General features: G+C 48.3%; 1 pseudogene across 1 annotated transcript; it reads right to left on the minus strand.

Moving 5' to 3' along the window:
* Positions 1-411: 411 nt before the first annotated feature.
* Positions 412-25,171, minus strand: LOC309797781 (zinc finger protein 541-like; annotated as a pseudogene). Its single transcript has 14 exons — positions 24,401-25,171; positions 20,897-22,757; positions 19,100-19,158; positions 18,735-18,892; positions 18,410-18,577; positions 17,191-17,516; positions 11,562-11,625; positions 10,825-10,967; positions 10,316-10,419; positions 8,752-8,827; positions 8,105-8,193; positions 4,376-4,516; positions 4,011-4,192; positions 412-3,893 (listed from the first exon to the last, which is right to left on the minus strand). The product of its transcript is annotated as a zinc finger protein 541-like (transcript).
* Between the last annotated feature and the right edge of the window lie 115 nt (positions 25,172-25,286).

Genomic DNA, 25,286 nt, shown 5'->3' on the forward strand with positions numbered 1-25,286 from the left:
TGGTCTGGAATCGGACCTGCAGTACCTCTGAGGTATGCTGATACTTGAGCGACGGGAGTCAAAACTGAGAGCAGAGGTTCTCTAACTCTGGTTTCATTAAATAGCTGGTGAGACTGTTAAAAATTCAGGTTCAAACACACCTAGTGCCCAGATCTTAGTTTTTAATACTGTTCTCCAATAAAAGTAACAAGGGCCCCTTGGATAAACGGCTGGTTCTAGGACTGGGCAGGAAATTATACAGGATGTGCTTAGAGTATCTTGTAGTTCCAGAACAGAAGTCTCTCAGCCTCCATCTCGTTGTCTCTCTCCTTCATAGACACACACACACACACGGGGTATGTCAAAGAGACACAGGAGCCAACTGAAAGAGCTCCCGATAGTCAAAGCTGGAACAATCTGAGCAACAAAGTAGCACTGGATAATAACCCAGTCTATAAAATCTCCGTGAGCCCATGCTGATATAAATGAATGACTGAACAAAGAAATAAATGGCCGTGCATGATTCCAAATAATTTATGTGGCTATTCTGCCCTCAAGAAGTTGAAGCATGACTCTTCACACCTTACGCATGAACTGTGCACAGTGACTTCCTTCCACAGATGACAGTATTGGGGGCGGGGACTAAGTTTACAGCGTAGAAACATGACAAACATTGTCAGCCAGGTGGTGGAGGTTAACGTCAACAGTGACAAGTCACACTGATACTGTGCACCCTGAATACCATGTGAGGACAGTGGCACTTCACTTCTGTGGTCTTCCTCCCCCTCGGATCATAAGAAACATAAGACAAACCCCAGCTGAGGCACATTCTCCAAAATACCTGACCACGACTTCTCACAGCTGTCAACAAAAACAAGGAAAGTCTGGGAAACTGTCACAGCCATGAGGAGCCTAAGGAGATGTGACAACTACATGTAATGTGGTGTCCTGGGAGGATCCTGGCACAGAAGAGGGACATGAGGTAAAAACTAATGAAATCTGAATGAGGGATGGACTTTAGTTAATAATAATATAGCAATATTGGTTCATTAATGGTAACAAATGTACCATACTAATGTAAGATAAGAATAGGGGAAACTGAGTGTGGGGTATATGGAAATTCTCTGTACCATCTTCCCAACTTTTATGCATATCTAAAAACTAGTCTTCTAAGAAAGTTTCTTTAAAAAATTTAAGTTCCAGGGCGCTACCTCCAATGATTCAGATTAGGAAAGTCTGTGGTGGGGTACAGGAATTTGCATTTTTTACAGGACCCCTAGATGATTACGATGCAGATAATTTGGGGTTGAGAAAACAGTTTTCTGGGGGTGGAGTTTGTCTGGAGGGAGGTAATTCACAAGAAACCTTTGCCCAACTCTCTTCTTACATTCAGAAATTCTTCTGGACCACCCACTTGTGGTTGCCAGATAAGATGGGGGTGAGTTTGGATAACCACAAACAGTTTGGGTTCCCTGCCCCTCTAAGCAGCACTATTGTAAAAGTTTCCATTTGTTTAAAGCTGTTAAGTTTCAGCTTAATTTCTTATGCAGCAATAGATAACTAATATACCACCCGACCATGAAGCCAGAGACTTTCATTTCCAGTGTCATCGGGCTTCACTTGTTATGGAGCATGGGACCCACACGGTGACAGCAACAGCATGAGTGCTCAGGTCATACGGGGCACCTGCCAATATCCGATTTACATTTTTCTCATCAAGGCTTCCCTGGTGGTGCAGTGGTTGAGAATCTGCCTGCCAATGCAGGGGACACGGGTTCGAGCCCTGGTCTGGGGAGATCCCACATGCCGCGGAGCAACTAGGCCCGTGAGCCACAACTACTGAGCCTGCGCGTCTGGAGCTTGTGCTCCGCAACGAGAGGCCGTGACGGTGAGAGGCCCGCGCACCGCGATGAAGAGTGGCCCCCGCTTCCCGCAACTAGAGAAAGCCCTCGCACAGAAACGAAGACCCAACACAGCAAAACAACAACAAAAAGTTAAAGGGTATTAAAAACAAACAAACAAGCCAGATATATGTGGGTAGGCATTTTCCATCCCAGTTACAGAATGAGAAAACTGAGACTCAAACAGGGCAAATGACTTGCCCAAGGTGGCAAAGAAGGAAGAAGAGCCAGGCTGTAGATTCTGGTTCATCTGATGCCAGAGTCCTTTCCCCAACCACAGTGCCCGCACCGCTTCCAACTCAACTTCCTCCTCTGCTCCTCCTCCCTCCCCGTCTTTTCAGATGGACTGAGCTGAAACCTGGCCCTTCTGTGAAGCCTCCTGACACCAGCGTTTGCCCTGCTCCCCTAGCCAGTCCCTCCGAAGGCAGCACATAGTTACAGACACAATCACGTCTTAAGCCATCAATCCTCTGAGGTGTCCCTCTTCCTCATCTCAGTTAACAGCATCTACTCAGTTGCTCAAACCCCAACCTGCCCTGCCAACCTCCATCTGTCCTTTTCCTTACCAGCTCTCCCTGTGACGTGAGACCCATCAGCAAGTCTGAATCTACTTCGAACATGATCTCTAATCCTTGCGCTTCTGGCCTCTTCACTGCTACTCCAGCCCAGGCCACCATCTCCGCTGAGAGCCTTCCAGCTACTCTCCAGGATTCCCGTCTTGCCGCCCACGGCCCCCACACAGCAGCTAGAGCTTTGCACAGCCTCCCCTGGTTCCCGTGGCAGAGTCTGTGCTTTGCCTCACCGGGGCCTGGAAGTGGGTCTCAGCCTCAGCAGCATCCTCAGTGTGGCTTCCCACTCCCGTGCCATCCACCTGCCAGCGTCTGCCACTCCGTCACTCCCTCGGACTTGGCCCGCTGCTGTACTTTCCTCGTCACTTTGTGGTGGACACAAGGTCTGACTCCCCAGTGGCCGTTTCTGCTTCCTCTTCTTTTCCTGGCAAATGGGATTCCAGTTTGGATCGGGTGACAACAAATTTGAGGGAACACACTGGTTCTCCCCACTCCTGGAACTGGGGGGAACACAACTTATGCTTTTGTCCTGGAGACAAATCTTGAGGGTCTGGGATAACGGTGGCCACTTGCCTTTCCACTGCCACGGATCAGTTCAGAAAGAGCACGGGCTACAGTTCTGGCCGAGGAGACGTGAGGGGCGTTCCGTTGGGCGCTGCTACAAGCTTTCCTCACTTTTAAAAAGGGGAACAAGGAAGGGAGGGAGCTGCTCTCTGCCCTGCACCCTCCGAAGGTTTGGGTGCTCCGCGTACAAGAGGGGATTCTTGCTGCTGCTGCTGCAGCCGACTTGCAGACGCTGGCCACTGCTGGCAGGCCTGGACTTCACCGTGGAGCCACTGGCACCACCACGTGTCCTGAGAGCTTAAACCTACGCTGACTCCTCTGTTATTACGGCCCAAAGCATATGCACTATAGATATCTAAACTCACCTTTTTGCTGCTTTATCACTCCTACCTTCCCGCTCCTAAAATGTAAGCTCTGTGAGGGGAGGGGCCTGTCCCTCCATCACTATGTCCCCATCACGTGGACTGGGCATTGTCTGGCACAGCTACAGCAGGTGCTTGATAAATGCTGGCTGCATTAATGTATGAGGGTCCTCCAGGGCAGGGACTCAGTCACTGTGGCTTCTGGGAGCAGCAGGGGCTCAAAAGCCTTCGCTGGATCAACAGGCAGGGAAGCCAGAAGACAGCTTCTTAAGAAACAAATTTAATACTATATACAAGGGAAAACGTACAGAAACAACAAAGGAGACGCAACAGGGCTGGAGGTGCCCATCCCAACTAGCTGCCCACGCAGAGGGCCGATGCCAGCCCCTAGCTCGCCCTCCTCCTCCTACAGTTGGAAGGGCTCCACGGGCCACCTTGCCCTGACGGTGGGATCCACGTGGTCCTGAAGCCGGTGCCACTTCATGTGGGCATTCCGACCCTTGATCTTGCCAAACACCCTGAGGAGGCACCAGAGGACACAGGGGTCAGAGCAGGGGGAGGCGGGTAGCCCTGAGGGGGGCACCCCAGAGGGCTGAGGGCAGGCGGTGTGGGAGCATCTAGGGAAAGGGCGGTACCTCTCACACTTCTGGCAGGGAAAGAAGCCCTGGCCCTTGCTGCTCCCCGGCAGCTCAGGGGTCCGCTTCGAGCTGGTGTTTGGGCTGGAGTTGGGGATGAACTCCCTCCTGGAACTCTCAGTAGGCCTCTGTAATTCGGGGGTTGGACGGTGGCTGGGTTTCCTCCGAGGGCTACGAGTGACCTGCAGAGGGGGCAGAGGTGATGAAAGGGTGCTGACCGCCCCGCCGCCCTTCTAAGGGAGAAGCAGGTGTCCAGAGCATCCAGACGTCGCGGGGTGCACCCCCCCGCCGCCACCCAGCTTGGATGAGCACCGGGCATCCAGATCCGTGCTGAACTCCTGAAGCCCTACCGCGAGACCCTCTACCTTTGCTTCTGTCCTGTCTGCTTCACCCAGCTCTCTCTTGACCCTCTTTTCCGGCACTGGGGCTCGGCCACAGTCAAAATCGATCATTTTCTTCTGCATGTAGTAGAACTCGACACACTGGGCTACTGTTTTTGTCTGGACCTAGTGGAGGAAGACAGAAGCTGGCTAAGGACAGTGCCTCAGGAGTAGCAGTGAGTATGGCCTTGACGCCCTAAATCCCCTCCCCATGGGGCCAGCCGCCACTTTTTGAAAGCCCTCCTGAAACGTCTCTCCCCTACGGCTTCGTATGCTCCTCTGCTACGGGGGACAGAGAATCACAAAGTCCTCCTGGGGATGAAGGAGTTCAGAGAGAAGCCACCAGAGTCAAAACCATCTAAGCTCTGCACGCTCTGAGCAACAAGGCTGGACCAGGAAGGCTTCTCTCCAGGAAAACGCACACAAAGGTACACACGAGGACGCTCACTGTGACATCATGTGGAGCCACATGTCTACCGACAGGGACTAATTAAAGCAGAGTGTCCTTACGTGGTGGATACCTCATAGCCTTATGCGACAGCTAGGCAGAGCCCTCCAAAAAACTGAAGAGGGAGGAATACTTCCCAACTCAGTCCATAAGTTCAACATTTCTCTGACACCAAAGCCAGACAAAGATATTACAAGGAAAGAAGGCTACAGACCAATGTCCCTCATGAACATAGATGAAAATTTTTAAACAAAACTTTAACGAACAGAATCCAACAATATATATATGTATATGTATATATATGTGTATATATATATATATATATATACACACACACATATATATACATATATATATATATATATATATATATATATATATATATATATAAAGGACAATATACCATGACTAAGTGGAGCTCATCCCAGAAACGTGAGGTTGGTTTAACAATCGAAAATCAATGTAATTCATCATATTAAACTTAAAAGAAAAATCATATGAGCATCTTGATAGGTGCAGAAAAAGCATTTGATACAATCCAATGTCCATTCCTGATGGAAAGTCTCAGCACAATAGGAATAGAAGGAACTTCTCTTCAACCTGATAAATGATACCTACAAAATCCCTACAGCTAACGGTGGAGTGGTTTCCCCTCAAATATCATGAACAACACAAGGATTTCCACTCTCACCACTTCTACTCAATACTGTACTGGTGGTTCTAGAGTGCAAAAAGGCAAGAAAAAAAGTAAAGGCATCCAGGTTGGAAAGGAAGAAAGAAAAGTGTCTTTATTTGCAGATGATATGACTGTCTATGTAGAAAATTCAGTGGAATCCACAAAAAAGTTACCAAAACTAGTAAGTTAGTTTGGCAACATTTCAGAACACAAGATCAATATAAAAATCAATTTTATTTCTATACATAGTAGCAACAAACCATTGGAAACTGAAATAAAAAAGAACTCTATAACATCATAAAAAACACAAGTACTGGGCTTCCCTGGTGGCGCAGTGGTTGAGAGTCCGCCTGCCGATGCAAGGGACACGAGTTCGTGCAATGGTCCTGGAGGGATCCCACGTGCCATGGAGCGGCGGGGCCCGTGAGCCATGGCCGCTGGGCCTGCACGTCCGGAGCCTGTGCTCTGCGGCGGGAGAGGCCACAATGGGGAGAGGCCCGTGTACCGCAAAAAAAAACCCAAAAACAAAACAGAGAAAAACCAAGCGCTTAGGAATAAATCTGACAAAAAGTATGCAACAACTGTACACTGAAAACTTCAAAACATTGCTGAAAAATTAAAGATTGAAATAGAGAGATATACCCTGTTCACGAGTCAGAAGACTCAATATTGTTAAGGTAACAACTCTCCCCAGTTGACCTATAGAGTCAAAAACAGTACCAATCAAGTTCCTAGTAGGAATTTTTATTTTGAAATTGACAAGTTATTTCTAAAATTCATAGGGAATTAAAAAGGATGTAGAATACAAAAAATAACTTTGAAAAAGAATAACAAAGTTGAAGGACTAACATTTTCTAATTTCAAGACTTAGAATAAAGCTACAGTAATAAAGACAGTATGGGAATAGCTTAATAAAAGACAAACAGATCAATGGAACAGAATACAGGGTCCAGAAGTAGATGCATATATATATGGCCAACTGATATTTAACAAAGGTACAAAAGCAACTGAGTGGAGAAAGTATGGTCTTTCCAACAAAAGGTATTGGAATAAATATCCATATGCAAAAATGAACTCACCTCGCACCCCATACAAAAATAAACTTAAAATGGATCACAAATCTAGAAATAAAACCTAAAACTATAAAACCTCCAGAAGAAAACATAGGGGAAAATTTTTGTGACTTTGGGTTAGGCAAAGATTTCTTAGATACAACACGAAAAGCACAGTCTATAAAAGAGAAACTAGTAAGTTATGCTTAAGCAAAATTTAAAACTTTCTTCAAAAGACACTGTTAGAAGACTGACAAATGGCATATTGGGAGAAAATATTTCCAAAGCATATATCTGGATAAAGGACTGGTGTTCAGAACAAAATAAGAACTCCTACAGCTCAATAAAAACACAGACACTCCAATAAAAACAGAGGCAAAAGATATGAACAGACAGCTCACCAGAGAAGGTGCACATAGAGCAAAAAAACACAAAGATGCTCAGCATCATTAGTCATTAGGAAAATGGAGTCAGATGCTACTGTACACTCATTAGAATGGCTAAAATTAAAGAGACTTAGCATACCACGTGTCGACGAGGGTGTGGAGCAACTGGACCTTTCATAACCTGCTGGTGGGAATGGGAAGTGGTAGAGCCACTTTGGAAAACAGTTTGGCAGTTTCTTAAAAAGTTAAACATACATCTACTATAAGTTACCCTCATTCCCCTCCTAGGTATTTATAATCCCAACCCCGTGTCCGCAAAAAAACAAACAAACAAACAAAAAAACCCAGTACATGTCCGTACAAAGACTTGTATGTAAATGTGCAGAGCAGCTTTATCTGTAGTCATCAGTAACTGGAAACCACCAACAGGTGGATGATTAAATGAACGGTGGTCCGTCCACACAGTGGTATACTCCTCAACAGTAAAGGGATGAACTATGGGTACACATGACAACATAGATGAATCTCAAAATCATTAGGTTGAGTGTAAGAAGCCAGACAAAGCAGATCACATGCTGTATGATTATTCCATTTATATAAACCTCTAGAAAATGCAAACTCATTTAGAGTGACAGAAAGTAGACAAGAGTTGACTAGGGACCCGGGTGGCAGGAAGGAAGGGTTGCAAAGGGGCAGGAGGGAACTTTTGGGGGTGAAGGATACTCTCATTATCTTGATCATGGTGGTGGTCTTACAAGTGTATAACTATGTCAAAAACATTAAATCTTACACTTCGATTATGTGCAATTTTGCGTACATCAAGTTAAAAAAAAGCAAATTAATCAGCAGGATATTAAGTATATGATGTCATCCTTTTTTGAGAAAGTGCATATAGGTGTGTAAAATCCATATGGGCAGTAAATACCTGTCAGGTTATCAATCAGAAGTAGGATTGTGGGGAGGGGTCTGGAGGGCTTTATTTGGAACATGGGATTCATTTCTGTACCGTTTCAGGTTGTTCCAAGCAATGGCATTGTAGTTGTCAACTGTTCACAGCATGAGCAGAGTATCGTCCCTGACAGGCCCTGCAGTTCTAGCGCCTCGGCCGTGTGAAGGAGCCTTGTCTACACCAGCCTGCCATGTTCGCCTTACCATCTTGTGTATCAAGTAGAAGTCCTTCTTGTAGGCACAGAACGCCTTCTTAAAGAGCCTCTTCTCCATGGAGGTCCAGATGTCCGAACCTATTGGAGAAACAGCCAAGAGGAGGAAGGCTGTTTCTCCTTCTGGGACCACAGCCACGGCTGAAGTGCAGACTCCCCTCCTTTTTCAGGCCACTGAGCGCCACTTATATGCCAAGATTTCTGCTAAGCCCCTTACTTGCTTTATCTCACACAATCCTCACAAAAACCTTAGCAGGTAGGGGCTATTACCATCCCCACTTGACAGGTGCAGCAACTTGAGGCTTCCTCTGGTTAAGAGACTTGCCAAGGGCAGCCGTGGGCCCCTGGTTGCCTGACTCCAAGGCTGGAGTGCTCAACTGGGAAACCTGAGCCCACCCCAACCTGGCACCCCCCTTCTGGCCAGGAAGAGCCCACGAGGGAACCAGTGGAAAGGGGAAGGTTGGATCCAACTAGAGAACAGCACCCACTGAGTCCCCCAGAGAGGACGGGCCCTTCTGGGAGGGCAGGTGTAGGCCCCAAGAGAACTCCGGGAGGCACGTGCAGAGCTTGCCATGGAAAGTGACTGGCTCGCAGGGGCCTCAGCCAGGCCAAAACCACGCGGGCAGCCACGCTCGTTACCTGTGTAGTGATAGTTGGCGAGAGGGTGAGTCCGTGGCTTCTGGGGTCCTCTCAGTAACAGGGTCTCCAGGGCAACCTGGAACGAGAGGAGTGGTGGGCAACTCTCTGAGGGAGGGAAGGTGAGGTAGAGGCCCACCTTCATTCTTTCATCCATTCAGAAAATATGTGCAGCCCTCCCTAAAGCCACCCCTACCCCAGGGCGACTCAAAGTGTGGTCGGTCTGTGGACTGGCCACCAGCTGTGAACCACTTGGGACACATTGCCTACAGCACTAAGCGGACTGTTGAGTGCAGCTGACGTTACCTTTTTCATAGCAAGATTTACTTGATGACGAAACAGTGTGTGGACTTATTCTGGCACAAGCTCCTTATTTCTTCAGGGAGCAGCATTTGGAGCGGCACTGCCCCCGCCCTACCCCATGTTATGGTCCTCATAGCACTCATCATTATCTATCACTTTTAAAAAATGTATTTCATGTGCTCACTCTCCTAAAATGTAAGCCCTGCAAAGAGGGGGCATTTGTCTTGCTCAACAGCATAACCCCGGTCAGGACTCGCTATGCAGTTTGCAGGACCCAGCGCAAAATGGAAACACGGGGCCCTGTGCTCAGAAACTATTAAGAATTTCAAGATGGTGGCAGCAGAGCATTAAACCAAGAATGGGCCCCTGAGCTGGCCCCAGCCTGATACCATGACATCACCAGGTATCAGGAGGACCCAGTAAACGTGTGCTGATTACTCTGCTGAGCACCCACCACGTGCCAGCCACTGCCTCTCAGCTTGAGAAAAAGCACCATGTAGCCCTGACTCTTGGGTCTCCAACTCGGGTGACGTGACTTCCTCTCCCACTACACACAGTTGGACTTCTTCATTGTCTAAACTTCAGGATTGTGAGGAGGGTCCTTGGAGGAGGCAGAGGCATTTCTGTTGCATCAGAGGTTTGCATACACCATTTTTTTTTTTTTTTTTTTTTTTTTTTTTTTTTTTTTTCTTTTTGCGGTATGCGGGCCTCTCACTGTTGCGGCCTCCCCCGTTGCGGAGCACAGGCTCCGGACGCGCAGGCCCAGCGGCCATGGCTCACGGGCCCAGCCGCTCCGCGGCATATGGGATCCTCCCAGACCGGGGCACGAACCCGTATCCCCTGCATCGGCAGGCGGACTCTCAACCACTTGCGCCACCAGGGAGGCCCATGCATACACCATTTTTAATCCAAAAGTCAATGTTCAGTAAATAAACCAGATTAATGCAGGCCCTGAGTTGGTTCTGCTAGGCACCGCCTCCCCAGTGCTGCGCTGAGATGAGGTAACGCTGGAGGAACCCTGGTGCTCTGCTGTCACCCCAGAGAAATAACTGATTGAGCCCGTATGTGTGCATTTCCCCTACGTTCAAAAGGACACCACCAGTCCCAAAGCGACCAGGGAGAAGGGTGGGTGGCCAGCCTTTGGTTCTCGTGAGCTGCAAAGCCCCAGGTAGAAGGCACGTGTCTTGCGCCTAGAGCCCCTGGCCCTAAGAGAGCAGGGAGCTTCCCACAGCTCCTCTGAGCACCCCCCTCGCCTGCACCGCACCTGGATGTTGCCCTGGGCTTCATGCAGGCAGTGCAGAGCGAGCTCCAGGTTGGTGCCCCCGCCCGGCATCACGTTGGAGCAGGCCAGGTTGCAGAGTTCGGTCACTGTTTCCAGCAGGCAGCCCGGCAGCGAGAAGGAGAGGAGACACAGAGGGTCAGCAAGTGCCAGAGAGGAAACCTCCCCAACAGCACAGATGGGGTGGGGGGCTCCTGTCACCATCTCCCTCACCTCTCTGTTACAAGCAGGCTGAGGGAAGGGAGGGACAAGGAGGATGGGCAGAAACCCTGCTCCTGGCACCTGCTCTGGATGGCCTGCCCAGCTACTGGGTGAGAGGAGAGGTGGGGCAAGGGACTGCAGCACAGCAAAGCAGTCCTGCGCTGAAGGCCAGCTCTGCCCACCCCACCCCCGCCTGGGGATCACTGCTTCTTGGTCAAGGTGAGAACTGGGAGGAGAAACCCCTTGGACATGGAGGAGGGCTCTCAGGAACCTGGCCCCAAAGTCTCAGTCACCTCTATCCTGCGTCTTCGGGTTGGTCATCACATCTCCCCATGGCTTCCAGACCAGAGTAGCTACATGCTCGTCACTTCCAGCCAGTGATCTGTCCTGGAGCTCTGGGATCTCAGCCTGAAACTGGCTCCCTATGTTGATGTGTCTGAAATGAGGCCACACACACGGACATAAAAGGCATATGTGTGTGACCAAGATGGGAAATACAAGAGAGATGTGCGGTGAGCCCTGCTCACCAGGGCTGTGGAACCCACCTTTTGGCCATCTCTCAGACACAGGGAGTGCTCATCAGCCCAGTAGACACGCTCTGGTATTCCAGAGACCTCTTGAGGGATACTTCCTTCCTTCCTCCAATTTGCTTTTTCGCCAGATTTCTGGCTTCAGGCGTTTGGGGTCTAGGACAGGGGAGGTATGTGCTGATACCTGGCATTCTGCTGTATCCAAGGTAACATCCAAGCTACAAAACAGTATCTCACTGCGCCATCACCAATTCTATCTAGAACCCCAGGGTGCTGGGCATTCTGTCTGCAGACATCCAACTATGGTATGTCTGGACAGAAGGAATATTGGGGAAACACCTGGAGAAATCCACCACTTCTCTCCTAGAGAGGTTCTGGGTCTAGACCTGACTTTCCCGTGATGAAGGCTCCCTTGGGAAAAACCGACACTGGAATGCAAGGAGGGTAAAAGCATCCCCACATTGCAAGGACCCTCAGGTTCTAAGTCTGTTCCAACTCACGGTTCAGTGCTGATCTTGCTGTTGTCCTTCACCACACTGATGCCAAAAGAGCCGTCCATGTGATCTGGAAAACGCCCAAAGAAGAGGCTCAAGGAGACTGGCTACAACTGACCCATGAGGCCCTTTTTGCCTGCCTTTCCAGAGCAGCTAAAAGCAGGCTCTTCAAGATTGCATGGTATACACACACTACTGTATATAAAATAGATAATCAAAAAGGACCTACTGTATAGCACAGGGAACTATACTCAATACTCTGTAATAACCTATATGGAAAAAGAATCTAAAAAACAATAGATATGTGATTATGTATAACAAAATCACTTTGCTGTATACCTGAAACTAACACATTGTAAATCAACTCTAATCCAATATAAAATTGAAAATTGGAAAAAAAAGATTGCATGGTATGGAGTTTCCTCAAAAATTAAAAGTAGGACTACCATATCATGCAGCAAACCCACTTCTGGGTATTCATCCAAAAGAACTGCAGTCAAGACCTCAAAAAGATATCTGAAAAGATATCTCCCATGTTCACTCCAGCACCATTCATAATAGCCAAGATGTGGAAACAACCTAAATGTCCACTGACAGATGAGCACATAAAGGTAATGTGACATAAACATACAATGAAATACCATTTAGCCTTAAAAAGAAATTCTGCAATATGCAACAACATGGATGACCATTGAGGACATAATACTAAGTGACATAAGCCAGTCACAGAAAGAGAAATACTGCATGACTCCACTTATATAACGTATCTAAAGTAGTTGAATTCATATTGATAGAATCAAAGAGTGGAATAGGGGTCACCAGGGGTTGGGGCAGTGGGAAATGGGAGGTTACTAATCAATGGGCATAAAGTTTCAATTAATCAAGCTCTAGAAATCTGCTGTATAACATTGTACCTATAGTCAACAATACTGTATTGCACACTTAAATATTTGTTAAAAGGGCAGATCACAGATTAACTGTTCACATCACAATAAAATAAAAAGATTGCATGGAAGTGGGATAAGACTTCTGAAAAAGTAGAGTAAGGAACTCGGCAAAACAACAGATTTACTGACAAAAATCATTAAAAAAAAAAGAACAGTAAGCTAAAGTCTGCAAGTTGTCCTAAAGGCATACAGCATTTTAAGAAATACTCATTCAAGAAAATCTACTAAATCTCGGGAAGAACAGTGAGAGTCTGTGGCACTGGAGCCATGGCCCACTCCCTTACCCACCTAGCCCCCAGCTCTTTGTAAAGGAAGCTCTACCCAGGTAGGTGCAGCCAAGGAGATGGGGGCTTCTTCTTCCCCTGGCTCCCATGCTTAAAGAATTAAAGTAAGATAAAATAAAAATTTCTCATCAAAGAGAAAATGCCATCAAGAGATGGAAATTATTTTTTAAAAAGATACAAATGTGGACTTCCCTGGCGGTCCAGTGGTTAAGACTCCACGCTTCCACTGCAGGGGGCATGGGTGTGATCCCTAGTAGAGGAAGTAAGATCCTGCATGCTGTGTGATGCAGCCAAAAAACAGAAGAACCAAATGGAAATAGTTCAGGGGTTAAAAAAGTACAATAACCAAAATAAGGCTCAACAGTAGATCTGAGCTGGCAAATGAAATGATCAGCAAACCTGAAGATAGAACAATGGAGACTATGAAATCTGAAGAACAGAGAGAAAAAAATATAGGAAAGTGAAGAGAGCCTCAGAGAAATGTGAGATGTCATTAAATGCAACAATATATATGTAGTGGGAGTACCAGAAAGAGGGGAGAAAGGGACAGAATATTTAAAGTATTAATGGCTGAAAATTTCCCAACGTTGATGAAAAACAATATGTATATCCAGCAAACTCTACAAACTCCAAGAAAGATTAAACACAAAGAGCTCTACATCCAGACATAACATAGGCAAAATGTGGAAAGCAAAAATAAAGATAAGATCTTGAAAGCAAAAAGGGAAAAACAATTTGTTACATACAAGGGCACTACAGTAAAATTAACAGCTAACTTTTTAAGAGAAACGATGTAGGTTACAAGGCAATGGGATAATATATTCAAATTACTGAAAGTAAAAAAGTGTTAACCAAGTATCTTATATTCAGCAAATTATCTTGCAAAAATGAAGGTAAAATAAAGACACTCCCAGATAAATAAAAACTGAGGCTACCTGTTGCTGGCAGACCTGTCTTACAAGAAATATTAAAGGTGAAATATTATTCAGCCCGCAAAAAGGAACAAAGTACTGATACATACTGCAACTTGGATGAAACCTAAAAACATCATGCTAACTAAAAGAAGGCATTCATAAAGGACCACATACTGTATGATTCCACTCATATGAAATATGCAGAATAGCCACATCGATAGAGACAAAGTAGATTAGTCGTTACCCATGGCTGGGGACGGGGAGGATGGAAAGGAGGGACTGCTAATAAGTACAGGGCTTCTTTTGGGGATGATGAAAATTTCTGAAAACGGATGGTAGTGATGGTTGCACAGCTCTGTGAATATACTAAAAACCATTGAATTCTATACTTTAAAGGGATGAATTGTATGGTATGTGAATTATATATCCCTAATAAAGATAAATAGTAAAGAAAGTCCTTCAGATTGAAAGCAAATGACATCAGATGGTAACTTGAATCCAAACCAAAAAAAAAAGCGAAGCGCTAGTAAATATGGGTAACTATAAAAATCACTATGATTACATATTTCTTTTCTTTTTTTAATGGCCTTAAAAATAACTGCATAAAACAATATGTATTGTGGGCCTCTAACATATAGAAATATAATATATGTGACAGTAACTGCACAAGGAGCACAGCTGCATTGGAGTAAAGGAATATCACCTCAGACAGTAACTCAAATCCACAAGAATAAATGAAGAGATCAGAAATGGTCAATAAGAAGGTTAATATAACAACCTCTATAAATCATGCTTGTTTTCCTTTATTCTGTGTTTTTACACGAAATAAAAGTATATAAAGCAAGAAACATGACCAGTAAGGTATTACTGGGTCTCTCACATATAATAGCAAAAGAGTTAGAAGGAATAGAGCTAGATAGGAGCAGTGTTTCTATATTTCACTGTTAATGAGTTATTACACATCCTAACAGATTCTGATAAGACATATATTTTAAGTCCTAGAGCAACCACTAAGAAATGACTAAGACACAGTGAAAAATTAACGGAATTAAAATGTCACACTAGAAAATACTCACTTAATACAAAAGAAAGCAGGAAAGGAGGAACAGAGGGAGAAAAAGACATGTAACATATAGAAAATAAAAAGCAAAATGGCAGATGTAAATCCAACCATATCAATATAACATTAAACAAGAAGGGATTCAACAAACCAATCAAAAGGCAGAGTTTGTAAGACTGGATAAAAAACACATGATCCACCTAATGGTGTCTAGAGGTAACATGCTTTATTTTCAAAGACACAAATAGGCTGAAAGTAAAAGAAGAGAAAAATATATACCAAGCAAACAACAACCAAAAAAGAGAATGGAATGGCTATATGAATGTCAGGCACATTAGACTTTAAAACCAAAAATATTACTAGAGATAATGATAAAATTATTGTAATAATGACAAATGATGTCACAATCACATCCTAATGATAAAAGGTCAAGCCGTGAGGAGGATGTGACAATTACAAACATATACACACCTAAAAACAGACCCCCAAAATACACCAAGCAACAAACGACAGAACTGAAGGATGAAATAAACCATTAAAAAATAATAGTTGGAGATTTCAATACTTTCAACAGTGGATAGGGCAACTAGGCAGAAGATCAACAAGGAAATTGAAACTAACTAGACAAAACAGACAAAATACAGCATTCCACCAAACATCAGTAGAATACATTCTTCTCAGATTCACATGGAACATTCTTCAAGACAGACTGGATTCTAGCCCATATAACATGCCTCAATAAATTTTAAATTTTAAAATAAATTTAAGGGAATTCCCTGGCGGTCCAGTCATTAGGACTCCACGCTTCCGCTGCAGGGGGCATGGGTTCGACCCCTGGTGGGGGAACTAAGATCCTGCAAACCGCACAGCACAGCCAAAAAAAAATAAATAAATTAAATAAATTAAATTGAAAAAGAAACAAAGTATGTACTCTGACCAAAAGAGAATTAGAGTACAAATCAATAAAAGGCAGCAATTTGGAAAATTCACAAATATGTGAAAATTAAGCAACACACTCTTTAATAGTCAGTGTATTAAATAAGAAGTGGAATGATAAATTAGAAAATACTTTAGGTGAATGAATATAAAAACACAACATACTAAAACTTACAAAATGTAGCTAAAGCAATGTTCAGAAGGAAATCTATAGCTGTAAAATATCTGTATTAAAAAAGAAGAAACATCTCAAATCATTTATGGTCAACTGACTTTCCACAAAGGTAGCAAGACAGGGCTTCCCTGGTGGCGCAGTGGTTGAGAGTCTGCCTGCCGATGCAGGGGACATGGGTTCGTGCCCCGGTCTGGGAAGATCCCACATGCCGCGGAGCGGCTGGGCCCGTGAGCCATGGCTGCTGAGCCTGAGTATCCGGAGCCTGTGCTCCACAACGGGTGAGGCCACAAACAGTGAGAGGCCCACGTACCACAAAACAAACAAACAAACAAACACCTCACAATGAGCTACCACTTTACACCCACTAGGATGGGTGTAATAAAAAAGACAGCTAAGAAGTGTGAGCAAGGATGTGGAGAAACTGGAACTTTCATACAATGCTGGTGGAAATTTAATATGACCCGGCCATTTTGCAAAGCAGTCTGGCAGTTCCTTAAATGGTTAGACATAGTTACCCTTTGACCCAGCAATTGCACTCTGAGTTATATACCCAAGAGAAATGAGGACTTATGTCCAACAAAAACTTACACATAAATGTTCTTAACAGCACTGTTTGCAATAGCCAAAGGACACAAACAACCCAAATGCTCGTCAACTGATGAATGGATAAATAAAATGTTGTCTATCCAGAGAATTCAATATCATTCATCCATAGAAAGAAATGAAGCACTGATGCATACTACAACATGAACCTTGACAACATTATTCTAAGTGAACAAACTAGACACAGAATGTCACGTATTTTATGATTCCAATTACATGAAATGTCCAGAATAGGGAGACCCGTAGAAAAAGTAGGTTGGTAGACTGGTGGTTGCCCAGGGCTGAGGAGTTGGGGGCTACAGGGCCTGTGTGTCACCGCTCGTGGATATAATCTTCTGGGGTGATGAAAATGCTCTAGAATTAGATTGTGGGATGGGTGTCCAATCCTAAGAATACACTAAAAAATCACTGTACACTTTAAATGGGTGATTCATATGGCATGTGAATTATACCTCAATAAAGCTGTTTAAACAATTACTCGAAAGGGCAGGCAGAAGGGTGGTTAGGCTAAATGGCGTCTATTTTCTTTCTGGCTACAAAGTTATAAGCACCTAGAAGGCTGCTGGTCCCAGATGGTCCTGGGATAGTTCTGAACAGCAACGGGACCCCCAGAGCAGACCCAGGCGTAGGCCAGAGAGAATGGATGGACCAAATTCTACAGGGGGCGGGGGTCTGGCCCCCCGCAGGCCCATCATGGGGTGATCAAGCTCACTCACCAAGCATGGCGCTGATGAGCCTGTCGGGATGGGCCCGGGCAGAATGTGGAACAGAGAGTGTTGAAATACAGCCCAGAGCCCTCCCGGATGGGGCTGAGCATCGGGGGCGGTGTGTAGGGACGTCACTGGGACAGTCCCTTCAGGAGGTGGTCCATCAGGAACACGGGCGAGCGCAGGCAGCTCTGGCGGCATCCTCCCGGGCCCGGCTCCCCAGACATGGAGGGCGGAGGAGGGATGAGCAGTGCCTTGGGCCGGAGGAGCTTCATCCGCTTCTTGTGTTGGCTGCTCTCCTTGCAGTCTCTCTCTTCCCCGTCCTTCTCCTGTCCCTGGAGAAGAAGAGACTTCAGAACCACGGGGGTCACCTGAGGCCACCGGCCCCAAAGCTCAGACCTCAAGATGGCCTGAGAGTGGGAAAGGGTACTGACCAGCCAAATGCACACCCAGCATGGCCATGCCCAGAGTCCTCAGTGCAGGAAGCCGGGCAGGGCCACCACGCCTGAGCCAGACTCCAGACCCTAAGCCGGGCGACATTTGACGCTGGGGCCTTCTCAGGCAACCCCCCCCCCCCAAGGAGAGGCCCTCACTCAGACCATTTTGGAAACTCATGTCCGTTGTTAAAGTGACTGGCACTTAAAGTGTGGGGGCCAGACGGATGCAACAGCATGACAAAAGGAAAACCTGTTGCCCTCAAAACGACAGCAGCTCCTGCGAGACAAACAGTGGGCTCCATGCACCCCGTACCCGAGTCCAGCATGGACTTCTCCAGGTGGGGTCTTCCAGCACAGGCTGAAGAGACGACGGCTTGACCTTGCTACACTCTCTCTTACCTCCACGCAATCTCCCCTCCTCTCTGCCCATCTTACCCCTCCTCATCCTCCAGCTCTCAGCTGCAACACCCCCTTCCTCAGGCAGGGTCTCTGGTGCCCTCGGGGCTCCTACAGCTCCCTCTCCCAGCCCGGCCCGTTCTGGGTCGTCAGTGTCCGGGGATGGGTCTATCTACTCCGCTGGGCTGGGAGCCCCAGGAGACGGGGGCAGGCCTGTTGTGGTCGCTGCGGTGTCCCCAGCCCTGCCCAGCACAGGGCCAGACACAAAGGAAGTTCACTGGAGGTTGAAGGGATGAAGGAACACGCAAATCAAGCTCTTCTGGAGTCAGGATTTGGGGGCTTTTCTCACAGCTCCCACTGGCAGCTGGAAAGCAGCCGGAAGGAAGTGCACCCACCTTGCTCCCCGGGGGATGGTTTGCTGGAGCCACTGGCACCGACACTGGGACCACCAAAGGGGCTGCGGTCATGTTGTCCAAGGACTTCCTGCCTCCCGGGGAACTCTGCCTGTCCCCCTCTGGCCTCAGCACCTGTCTTGGTGGCTTGCAAAACTCCATGCCACACACCTACACACAGAGAAGAGCCAGCCCTTTAAGAGACACAGTACGTAGGGAGCAAGGGGCCCCTCCAGAGCAGCACAGCCCTGACTCCCGGCCCCCAGCCAGGCTCCCTGCAGGAGGACGGCTCCATCCTGAGATGAATGGCAGCTTCAAGCCCCTTCACCTGGGGCTCCTGCTTCCCTCGAGGTGACGGCCACTGGTCGCTGTGAAAACACGTGGCTGCTCAGCCCTCTCTCTGTATAAAACATCTGGCTGCAATTCTTGCAGACGTAAGTGCTCCTTGGCTCTGCCCAGTCTGTGGGACCACCACTGTGCTGGTTCCTGTGGGGAAGAAAGGGAGAATGGGACTCCGTCCCCAAACACTGATCCTCTGACAGCTTTGGACGAACCCTAAAGAAATGGACATGATGCCCCCGATTCTCCGTGGCCTGGTGCTCACCCCTTCAGGAGTGAAGCATCCAGAGCTCGCTCACCCAGGGCCAGCACATCAAAGCCACCAGAGTTCTCCCGAGGGGCTTCGGAACTTACCAGCCACCCGCCATGTTCTCCTCCTTCATCGGGTTGGGGAGCCGGTAGATATTTCCACCCTGAAGACGAAAATACATCTGAGCCAACATATCAGAAATGAGATGCAAGAGTGAAAACTATAAGACTTGGAAGAAAACACAGGTATAATTCTTGGTGACCCTGGAGTAAGCAGTGGTTTCTTGGATGACTCCAAAACCAAACAAAAGACAGACGTATTGGACTTCATCAAAACTTACAACTTCTGTGCTTCAAAGGACATCATCAAGAAGTGAAAAGACAGAATAAGAGAAAGAAGTTGCAAATCATGTATCTGATAAGGGACTATGTATATTTCTGTATCAGTGATACATAATGAACTCTCACAGCTCAAAAATAAAATCACAACCCAATTTAAAAATGGGCAAAGAGTCTGAATAGACACTTACCCAAAGAGGATATACAAATGGCCATTAAAAGATGCTCAGGATTATTAGCCATCGGGGAAATGCAAATTAAACTATAATGAGATTATCATTTCCCACCCACTAAGGTGAACCAACTGGACAGTAACAAGTGTTGGTGAGGATGCAGAGAAACTGCAGGCCTCATACACTCTGGGTAGGGATATAAAACAGCACAGCTTTTTGGAAAAGTCTGGCACTTCCTCCAATAGAATTACCCTAGAGCCCACCAATTCCCCTCCAAGGTATTTCCCAAGAGAAATGAAAACATATGTCTAAACAATAATCTGTACACAAATGTTCATAGCACCATTATCACAATGGCCAAGAAGGGAAAACAACCCAAATATCTATCAGCTGATGAATGGATAAATAAAATATGGTGTTTCCAAACAATGCACAAGTTACCAGCGATAAAAAGGAGTGAAGTTCTGACCCGTGCTACAGCACAGAGGAACTCTGAGAACATCAGGTTAAGTGAAAGAAGCAAAAGACACAAAAGGCCACGCAGCGTTAGGATTCCAATCACATGAAGTGTCCAGAATAGGCAAATCCATGGAGACAGAAAGTAGATGCATGGTTGCCAGGGGCTGGGAGGGATGGAGAGATTGCGGGTGACAACCAACAGTGTGGGGTTTCTTTTTGCGGTGATGAAAGTGTATTGGCAAAGAGTGGCGATGCGAGCACGACCTCGTAAACAAACTAAAAACTACTGGATGGTGCACTTCAAGATGGCGAATTAGATGGCACGTGAATATTAAAGCTGTGGGGAAAAAAAAGAGGAGGAGGTAGCTGTGGTGCGACAGGAAGGATGCTGGACCTCGGAACATCACGAAGAGACGTGGCCAAGCTCTCTGCGCCCAGGACCTCGTGGGCACTATGTGGGAGGACCCAAGCTGCTCCAAAAGGGCGGACCAGTGCCAGGCCTGCAGTAGGGGCCAAGTCGGACTTGTGGACCTGTGATTCACAACCAGAATAGACACAGCATTTCACGTACAAATATCAAGGGTAAAGGAGCTCTGCCTTTACATTCTCTGAAGAAGTGAAGGAGGCAAATCCAAAAGGAAGCGAAAGGCAGAAAGAAAGCAAACAGAAAAAGTTCAGTGAAGAAACATGATGCAAAGTGTCTCTGACAACTCTAAAGCCCTGTTCTGTTTTGTGTGTGTGTGTTGCAGGGCGGAGGGTGATGGGAGGAACCATCACTTCTCTGGACCTTCATTCCCCCCTCTGTAAACAAACTGCATCTGAGGATTTGCTGAGGTTAAATACAGTGCCTGGACAAGTCAGAAACACGGACTCAGGTAAGGACGAGACTCTGCCCCCCGCATGGTCAGGTCCCGTGAGAGGGCCCTGGTACCTGGATCCTGTTGAGTATCATCAGCTTGGACTTGGAGTCCCAGGGGGGATCCGCTGGAGGCCCGGCCAACGACGAGAAGGAGGCCATGGCTACCTGGCTTGGAGAAGCTGCACAGCAAATATCCATTTTCACTTTCTCCTTCCGGAAGTGCTGGGCCCCGGAGTTGCCAGAGAAGAGCCTGTAGCCTCCGCCCCAGGAGCAGGCCGGGCCCTCTCCACCTTTTGTGGCCCCGGAAGCCGTGCCATTCTCAGCCTGGGCCTGCTTCCCTGGGAGGTGGGCTCTGGATGGCTCCTCCCCTCCTAACTGGGTCTGATGCAGGCCCCGAGGGAGAAGATGTCCCTAGGTCCAAGGTCCCTTTCGAGGATCTCAACTGCTTGGCCAGAGAGGAGATGTCTGGGTTTCCAGGAGGGTCCAGGGACGCCGCCGTGGGGGCAGGTGGAGCAGCAGCCACTTTTGGTCTTCCCTTTGTGTCCTGGCTCACGCTGCTGGGGGAGGGCTCTGTGGGTAAAGCGGGTGTGGATTTTCTCCTGCGGGCTAGGGATCCCTCTGGATCAGGGTTCACGGGGCCAGCATGGAGAGAGTCAACAGTGGGTGCCACAGGTGGGGGTTGCTGTGGCCACGGCCCCTGCAGTGACTTCAGGGCAACTCGATTGCCGTCGGGTGTGGGAAGCTGGGAGGAGGCGGCGGCCACCTGGGTGTGGGAGAAGATCCGCTGGGACTTGGTGATCATCTGGAACACCTGCATCTGCTCGTGGCTCACCAGAGACTCCTGAGACTTCAGGACCAGCTGCTGGAAGAGCGGTGTGGCATCCGACGGGAGGCCGCTGGACTTCTGGCCGTCCTGGGTGCCAGGCTCACCAGGGTTCTGCCACGAGAAGGAGTCGCAGTCGAACTTGCTCTTCTTGGAAGCCCAGGAGTCGTCTTCCCCGCTGGTGCTGACATATCAGGGGTCGCCCGAGGCCTCCCCCTGGGCCTTCAGGAGCGTGGGAGGGAAAGACGGCGTGTCCTCCAGACCGGTGCACTGGCTGGGTGAGGGCTCCCCAGCAGGGGAGTCGCTGCTGAGCCCGGGGCCCGGCTCGGAACCCTCCCGGGACGGCACTGCAGAGGGCTTGTGGACGACAAACATACTGTTTCCTTTGCTCTTAGGGCAGCCCGACAGGTTTCAGAGCCACTGGAAACTGTGGCTTGATGGCTGGGAACTGGCGGGGACAGTCTGGCCATGGAACAGAGGCAGGCAGGCGGGCAGGGAGCGCCCTCGGGCCAGCCCTCCAGGGATGATGGGGGCTGGAGCAGCGGCAGCTCCGGCTCGGCTGGGTCGGGGCCGCTGTTCTCCGCTGCCCGTGAGTGGACGGCTGTGAACACGTCCATGGCAGGCTCCTTCCGTGGGGGCCGGGGCTCCTCGGGAACCTCAGTGCCCAGGGCTCCTGGGGCCGCCGGGGTGCTGGCTGGGCCGCAGGAGGAGGACCCTGACGAGGGCAGGGAGGAACAGGCCGTGATCCTCCCTTCGCCGCTGTCTGAAGGCCCTCCCAGGGCTGGCCCGGGAGAAGGGATCTTCTGGCAGATGCTGCTGCTCACGATACAGCGCAGGAGGTCTCGGTTGGACAAGAGGGAGATGGGGGATGGGGCTTCCGGGGGCACCAGGGACCACAGGCTCGCGGGTGCGGGCTGGCAGGCCACCTCGTGCACATGGGGTGAGTTCCCGCAGGGCTCCTCCTCCGGAGGGGCCTCCTTGAGGATGCACAGGCCGTGCTGGACCTCGTAGTGCCGGCGCACGGAGCGGTAGTCGCTGTAGCTCTTGCTGCAGCCCTGCTCAATGCACACAAAGGGCTTGGACTTCTGGTGGGTGAGCGTGTGCCCAGTCCTGGAATCACATGAGGAGAAAGTTAGTGGGTGTCTCGGCGTGGGTCACCCACTGCAGGAGCCCAGGCGTGTCCCCAGGGGGCAGCAGCATCGCAACTCAGAAACTGTGCTCAGACCCTATGAGGAAAGACCCCTGCTACGGCCAAAGCCGTCTGGAAGGGGGAGCTCTTGCCCTCACCCCTAAGCAAACCCCTAATCTGAGATTAAAAAAATCAGTGGGAGCCAAGTCAGAGTTCCCCAAAGTGGGTTCCTAAGGAACACCAGTCTCCAGAGTTGCTCCCTGAGGACTTGGGCTCAGCTGGCAAATAAGTTTGGGAAAAACACTCTTTACTTCTTGGAGGTTCCTAGGAGCAAACTGAAAAGCCACAGAGCAGATAAAGAGATATCTGTTGAACTTTCCATGTCTCTCAAACTTATTTGCCCACAAAACCATGTTTTTAAAATAGACCCTTTTAGCATCCCCGAGAACCAGAGAACCAGAGTTCTGAGAACAAACTTAAGGAAACGCTAACTTGGGGATGATCCTTCCTTGAACAAAGGAGTCTTCGCCTTCCCACAGGAGTCCTCTAGACAGCTACCTGGGAGCCCCACAGCAACAACAACAAAAAGCCAAATGTGCCTATAATTTCTGCAAATATAAACGAATGCAAGTATGTATTATATTTACATCATACTTATACCTGCATTAATATATTATAAATATAAACAAATGGGTAAATCACCCTCTGGGTTCCCAACAATCCTACTCCGGATGGTTCTAATCAATGGAACCAAGTAAATAATGAAACCCTTTCCCAAACGTGGACCCTTGGCCTCCATCTGAGGGAAGCAGCAGAGAGGGCATCCGGAGACCCACTTTCTAGCCCTAACTGTTACCAGCTTGTGACAGGAGTAAATCATTTCCCATCCTTAATGGCGAGAGGGGAGAGGATACAATGAAAGCGGGATTCATCGAAGGCTCAGTAAAGGCTGGGGGAGCTGTAAACATGCAAGGGATCGTCCTCTCCCACTTACGAGTCTCTCAGTTTGAAAGTCTGTCTCTCCTCCCTCGGCAGCAAGAAAAGCTTATCATTTCTAAGACATGAAGAAGAAACGGAATTCTGCTCCTCTTACACTGAGCTTGCTTTTGAAAGTCAAGTTTAAAAAAAATCGAGTTAATAAAAGGTGGAATTAAAAGAGGAAAAAAGAGAGTGAACACTGCATTGCCATGTTCTAGAAACAGGCATTTCAGAACCCCTCACGCCCTGGTGTTATGCCAACATATATTCCTCATGGAGTGCATATCTGTTCTGCTCAGACACCTACCAAGGACTCTGAAACTTTCTCTACACAGTTAGCCCAACTCCCTCCATGACAAAATTGCCTCTGGAGTGTGTTTTGAAAGCACATGGGTCCTGCCTGCAAATCGCAGCGGCGCTCTCCTCACTGCAGTGAATCTGGAGGCTGGGGAGGGCGGGCTGTCCGGGGCAGTGTAGGCCCTGCCCCGACAAACACTGACCGTGGTAGGAGCACAGGTCGCACACATCTGGGACACCCGACGGTGGGGGGCGGTGCAGGTGGATGGGATGGGATGCAAAAGAACCAGGAGCACGCCCAGCCCCCAGCAGCCCCCTGAACAGACGTCCCGACCAGACTCCTACATACAGGTGGTCCTGACGCTTAAAGGCCTTGCTGAAGATTTTGCACACGTGTCTCCTCTCCTGGCTGTGGGTCAGGTAGTGCTTGCTGAGAGGACTGGCGCTGCTGAACACCTTCCCGCAGAGGCTGCAGTCCAGGAGTGGGTTCTGAGGGGACCTGTGCTGCCGCTTTCCTTTCCTTGTGCTCCCAGACGTGGCCCTGCCTCCTTCGTTAGCCTCTTTGGGCACCTTGAGCACGCCTAGCCCCAGGTCTAGACAGAGGGAGAAAGCACAGGTTATGACATCCGGGGACATCGGAGCCCGGGCGGAAGCACTCTACCACCCTCGGACCAACTTCAGCAGCTGAGTCCAACTCAGGGAGTTGGCCGAGAACCCCAACTTCAGCAGCTTCACTCGCAGAGAAGACCAGGCTTAGCACCAGGTGAGGGGGAGAAGGGACCCTGGTCAGGCCACACCTCCAGGGCGGCACCCAATCTTGAAGCCACACTTGGGGGGTAAGGGAGGGGACAGCAACAGTCTGAGAGCTTCCAGGACAGAGTGACTCGACAGGCAGGACTTCATGACGGTAACATCAACAGCACACTTGCAAGTGCAATCCAGAAATGCACAATGCAAAATCTTAGAAAAGTTTAAGTCCTTTCTCCCAGCCAATTCCACTCTGGGTTTTTTAATTAAGGAAATTAAGGCAGATCTGTACAAATTAACGGAGATCTTGCAGTGAACTGCAAGCGAGTTAACTGCAGCATTGTTTTTCCTGGTGAAATGTGAGAAACCACCTAATAACCGACACCAGGGCAGGTGGGTGACTGCATTCTGGTCTCAATGGTCTATGGCGCAGGCATTTAAGATACAACTGTAGGAAAATATCCGTTGACGTGAATGGATGTTCATGC

The sequence above is a fragment of the Mesoplodon mirus genome (genome assembly GCF_964341445.2).
Source record: "Mesoplodon mirus genome assembly, contig: HAP1_SCAFFOLD_973, whole genome shotgun sequence".
Classification (NCBI taxonomy): Eukaryota; Metazoa; Chordata; class Mammalia; order Artiodactyla; family Ziphiidae; genus Mesoplodon; species Mesoplodon mirus.